Here is a 5,913-nt window from a genome sequence, read left to right as displayed (position 1 = left end):
GACATAGACAAAGACACACAGACATAGACAAACACAAACGAGTGTATGCACACCCATGCACACTTAAACCCACATGCACACACATGCATGTACACATACCAGCACATACACAGACACAGACACAAACAGACGCAGGCATGTACACTCAATGGACACACACACTCATGTGTACACTCATGCACATGCACTCACAGGCATACGTGGGTGCACACTCACACATACACACATGCACGCTCACACACATACAGGGACGCATGCGCATACACATACATATACATATTAGGAGAAAAGGAAGAGTTAGGAGGGAGACAGACAGGCAGAAGGGACATGCATAGAGAAGAAAGGAAAGGGAGAGAGAAGTTAGGGAGAGGAGGAGGGAGAGGTAGACAGGGAAGGAGGGGGAAGGGACAGAAGGAAACGGGAGGGGAAGGGAAAGGGAGGGAGGGAGAGAGAATGGTTTAAAGGCCTTTAAAATCGCTTAAAAGACATTTTTAAAAGCAATGCTTGAGCTTTATGTGAAGCCTGATTCAAAGTTAGACTGTTTTTAGAAAGTGAAGAGGAAATTGGAGACTTGGAGCTCTAACGGGACACCGGTTGGAACCCAGACACTTTTGTTAAAAGGCTTTGGATAACTACTGTGCTTGAGATTTTTAAGCCCATTATTAGAGATGTTTGCAGTTGAAATTATGATGCCTAAGATCAACAAGTTGATCCAGGGATCGTGGGAAGACTGGCCACCGGTCAGCCATTGTTAAGGAAGGATGCTGACCCACCATAGTAGTCATTTATTTTGCTTTAGATTTGGTTGAAAACATTCCAAAGTAGAAAAATTGATACTGTCAAAAAATGTTCTTCTGGGGTCTCCCACACTCTCTATCATTAGTGATGGTTTTGTCTTATTGAGAATGCAATGAAATACACAGACTCTCTCTCCTTTAAAAATTCATGTCCGCTAGAAGTTTGCACAGAATACAAGTGATCTAATGCCCTCTGGACACTTCAGGTTCCAGCATGAGGCCATGCCCTTTGCAGTCTGGGCCAACCACTTCCATCCCACTGCCTGCACTCATGGGGCTGCCTCTGCCTGAACCCTTCTCAAACCTTACTTACTTACTATGTTTTTTTTCCAGCCAGTAGAACACACACATCCCTGACCTCTGCCCAGGGATAAGGCCTGTTCCCTCATTCACCAGCCCAGACAGCCCCCATGGCCTTGAAGACTTATTTGCTCCTGGGGCAGCACAAGTCTTCTTGAGGCCATCACTATTTTCTATACTGAGCTCAGAGCTTCATGCATGGCCAATAAATGTTGGTTAAAATGAATTCAGTGGAAAATCAAAAGCCCACAGGTCACGGGAAAACTAATGAGATCTCAAAGCTCAAAAACTCATATTCGTAACCTGTCAGAGCAGAGGAGTCAACTGCGAACGCATTGCCTGTCTTTGGTTACATTTGTTAGATGGAGTCCATGCCTTGGAGAGGCAGGTTGTAGGGGAAGTCTTTACCAGAATGGATCACATAGCCTCAGCCGCAGGAATTCTGTCCTTAACTTCAGCTATGAATTGGAGGCTTCCAGAGGGAGACCCTTGGACTCCACATCTGGCATTTCATTTTCTCCCTGACAGCCCTAGAAAATGTGTCTGAAGGGAGAGGTGAGGGGTTTTCTTGGGTGAGCGTCATTCCCTGCTCCCAAAGATAAAAGTGGGTCTACACATCCTACCAGAAAGCCTCTACCTCCTCAGCTCTCTTGGGTTCCATGGCCTTAAAGATCTTCCTTAGTGAAAGCCTCATGCACCCTTCAGTGTGAACTGGTGCGATCCAGTAGGTGGCATGGGATGGGAGATTCCAACATCCGGGAGATCGCACAGACCCCAGGCTTCCGAAACAGCTGAATACCCCAGCTAGCATCGGGCACCTTCCTTGTCACTCTGAGAGAAGGATCATGTCATTCCCACCTTATAGCTTTGAGCACTTGGGAATACACTGCGGTAGGCAGCCTGTCCAAGGAGACGTGATTGGCAGGTCTGACTGGGTGAGAAGTCCAGGGCTGGAGACAGTTACCATGTCTTACTGGGCATTGCTGTCTTAAGTCAGTCAGGACCATCTTCAGGTGTAGAGGAATTTTTTTCTTTTTTTTTTTTTTTTTGGAGCTGGGGACCAACCCAGGGCCTTGTGCTTGCTAAGCAAAAGCGCTCTACCACTGAGCTAAATCTCTAACCCGGTGTAGAGGAATTTTAATCCAGCAACGTGGCTGCTCTGGCCAGAGCTCACACCCAAAGACCTTCTAGGTCTATTCGATTTGGCAGGAATGTAGGCAAGTCCTAGCACACACCTTTAATCCATAGCAATGGAGGTAAAGTTAGTTTGTAGAAGGAAGCAGCCATGTTTGAAATGATGTCCAACATTCAAAAGTAATGCCACAAGCCGGGGTGGAGTCCTGAGAACACGAGCCTTGGAGCCCATTTTGAATTTTCTCATCCTCACTGGGAGAGAGAGAGTCTCAAGGCTAAAACTATTGCCTTTTTCATGGAGGCTTGAACTCATAAACTTGGACCCCTGCCCCACAATGCTGTGGCTGCAGCAACACCTCAGCTCCTCAGCCTTGCTCCAGGACCAAGAAGGATTACAGACCCTAAGAATTGTGCTCACACAGCGAACGAGCTCAGTTCGGGGCTGACTCTGGACAGCTTTTCTTTACCAGGGAAGTCACCCATGGCAGGCACCAGAGTTCAGCTTCAAGCTGATCTCAGGCCTGGCTGGGATAGAGACTGACATGGTGAGGCTGAAGCAGGAAGGATCAAAAGACAAGGGCACAGCGACTCAGCAGAAGGTCTTCATCAGGGCTCTGGAGTCATTCACCAGGTGGGGACAGGAAATTAAATCTACAAACACTAATGCTCGATGCATGGCTTCTCTATGTCACTGTCTCTCTGTCTCTGTCTGTCTCTCTCTGCTTCCCTCCCTCTCTCGCTCTCCCTCTTCCTCTACCTCTCTCTACCTCTCTCTGCCTCTCTCTGCCTCTCTCTGTCTCTGTCTCTCTGTCTGTTTCTGTCTGTCTCTGTCTCTATTTCTGTCTCTGTCTCTCTGTCTCTGTCTCTCTCTGTGTCTCTGTCTCTGTCTCTCTCTGTCTCTGTCTCTCTCTGTGTCTCTGTCTCTGTCTCTGTCTGTCTCTCTCTCTCTCTCTCTCTCACACACACACACACACACACACACACACACACACACCAGAAGATGGAGGCTTAAGATGGGCATGTTTCTTGGCCATATTCCATAGCTACCTAGCTAATGTCAGAGGACTCGGGCCAAGGTCACACTGATGTCTGTGTCAAGCAGCCAAGTATAATGTGGGTCAGGAGGCCCTTCAGTCTGTTAGTGTCTAATAGAAAGCAACATTCTCTTGTCTGTCTGGTCCCACCAATGAACTTGGAGGCCCTCCTGATTCTTGGTAATGAACCTTTAGTCAGAAAAGTAGGTGGTGGGTGATAATAGGACAAAATGAATCAAGAAGCCTCGAGTGCTGACACTGAACAAGAGAATGCATTTGTAAGAACAAGACAAAGCAAGAATGCTCTCTCTGAGATAGCCAAAAGGTGCCACCCAACAAGACTAAGCCAGAAACCCTCACAGAAGGATGTGCACGGGAGCCAAGCAGCACTAAGGTTGAGAGAACATTGCTAATGAGACAATGAATCCAGACCTCTGAGAATGCATGGAGAAGACAAAGCCCCAGGAATGCTGGAACCTACAGTGGGAAAGGACCACTGGCAGCGTAGATGTCAGTCTCATCTCCTCCCAACTCGGCAGTGATGCTGATAATGTTTAGAGGGGGGTTCGGGGGCACCCGTATTGATCCCAGCCCCAACTACTCTGTATACCTTTCCACTTGTGGAAATTCACCACAGAGATATCAGAGTGGGTGCCGGGTCTCACACCTACTAACTCTAGGCAGCCCACTCAGAAAGGACGGTGAACTGAGCACCCTCCTGTACTGGATCTCACGGCGTTCTTCCGAACAGCGGAAACTGGAGTTGGTTTTAACTCATGGAGACAGACTTGTGGATCTGCGGTGTGAACTTTTAGATGCATTCTTCTCTAACCAGGAATGTTGTAAGTCCAGTCCTCAGCTCAGAGAGCCCCAGTAAAACTCTGTTTTCTGAATCTCAGACTGTGTACAGGCTCAAGGCCACCCAGGCCTGCTGTAAGTCAGTTCCTGCTGAGGGAGTTTCCCGGGGAAGGTGATGTCAGCTTTCTAACTGCACAGCTCTTTGTCATGACTCAACCGTTTCTTTCTCTCCCAGTCAGAAAATCATTCCAGGACACAGGTCGGATGAATACACTGTTATATATTTTCCCCCTTCTCTCTCCTCCTTCTCTTCACACCGTGATTCCTTTACCTTAGAAGCCAAGCAGGGTTGGGAGGCAGCTGTGGATGAAGTGTATCCCAGGGGACTTGGGTTTGGTTTCCAGCACCCATATTAGGTAACTCACAACCACATGGGTCTCCATTTCAAGAGCTCCAACCCCTCCGGCATCCTCTGCATATAACCACACACAGGCATACACATACACAGAATTAAAAATAAAAGATAACCCACCCCTAGAGGGCATTGAGGTGCCGCTGCTGTGTTACATGTAGGTGGCAGGGAGGAGACAGGCTATAACTACACTCAGTGTTCTGAACTACGAACACCTGAATGATCAGTGGCTAACATTCCCTGAAAAACTGGGAGCCTGAGACAATCACCTGCCTGGCACCAGGGGGACTGAAGAGGTAGCTAGCCTGAGATGGCCACTAACCTGGTGCCAGGCAGACCTGGAAGGGCTCCCAGGACGGGAAGCAAGCCAGAGACTAGAAGAACCCTACCCTTGGGAACTTGGTCCCAGGTAGGAATGAGCCTGAGACTGATGTCCTCTCAAAGGGCCACTCGGGTGGCTCAGGTGAGGAATAAGCCTGGGATAACCACCAGTCTGGCACCATGCGGGTCTGGGAGTTTGGGGAGGCAAACCATGCCTGAGATGACCCCTGCCCAGTACCATAATGCACAGATAGGACATGGCACTTCTGAGACCACCCCAGACACTTGGAGACCCCAGGTGCCACTAAAAGGAGCAAGTCAGTGGTGGAGAGGTGGAGGAGAAAGAGGAACAGAAGGATGCAGGCACAATGAAGAGAGGCAGAACTGGATACTGGAGAGTAGTGAGGAACAGCCTGATGTACCTGGGACCATGGTGTGGTGGTCCTGACCTGTGCTGCCACCAGGGGCCACATCTGTGTCCTTGGCCCTGCAGTAGCAGGGGTCTGTTACCACCAAAGGCCAAGTGGACATCCCCTGGTCTGGGCTGCCACCTGTCCGGGGAGATGTTGATGTTTGAGGGATCTGCAGAACTGACCCTACCCTTCATCTAGACATTGTGGGAGAGCTGGCCTTGGGGCACGAGAGCTGACTCTACCACTCATTTCCAGTGAGGTGGCATGGTTGAGAGAAAACCACCCCCTGACCACACACACACACACACACACACACACACACACACACACACACACACACACACACGTGCGCTCTCGCGCGCACCTGTGGCAGGTAGGGAAGCTGTCCCTGGGGTCATGGGGGTAGGGGAGCTGACCCTGCCCCTCATCAGCTGCAGCACCTGGGCGAATGAGCCCTGACTTTGCCTGGGCAGCACAGTGAAGTTGACCCTGGTGGAAGCAGAGGATGAGTAAGCTGTCCCCAAGTGTGTGAGTGTGGGAGAACTGGCCTTGCAACTTGTCTGCCCTGCTGGCCATGCCCCTCACTGGCTGCAACACTCTGAAGAGCCTGGGGGTAGAGCTGGCCCTGGTTGTGGGGTTGCTGGTATGCTGGCCTTGAGGATGTGAGGGAGGAGAGCCAGCAGGCTGACCAGCTCAGACACCTC

The 5,913-nt window shown here is 50.0% G+C and overlaps 1 pseudogene; it reads left to right on the top strand.

Moving 5' to 3' along the window:
• Window positions 1-4,590: 4,590 nt before the first annotated feature.
• Window positions 4,591-4,713, top strand: LOC116895062 (annotated as a pseudogene).
• Window positions 4,714-5,913: the final 1,200 nt, after the last annotated feature.

The sequence above is a fragment of the Rattus rattus genome, chromosome 2 (assembly GCF_011064425.1).
Source record: "Rattus rattus isolate New Zealand chromosome 2, Rrattus_CSIRO_v1, whole genome shotgun sequence".
Taxonomy (NCBI): Eukaryota; Metazoa; Chordata; class Mammalia; order Rodentia; family Muridae; genus Rattus; species Rattus rattus.
This window is presented reverse-complemented; position numbering and strand designations above follow the sequence as displayed.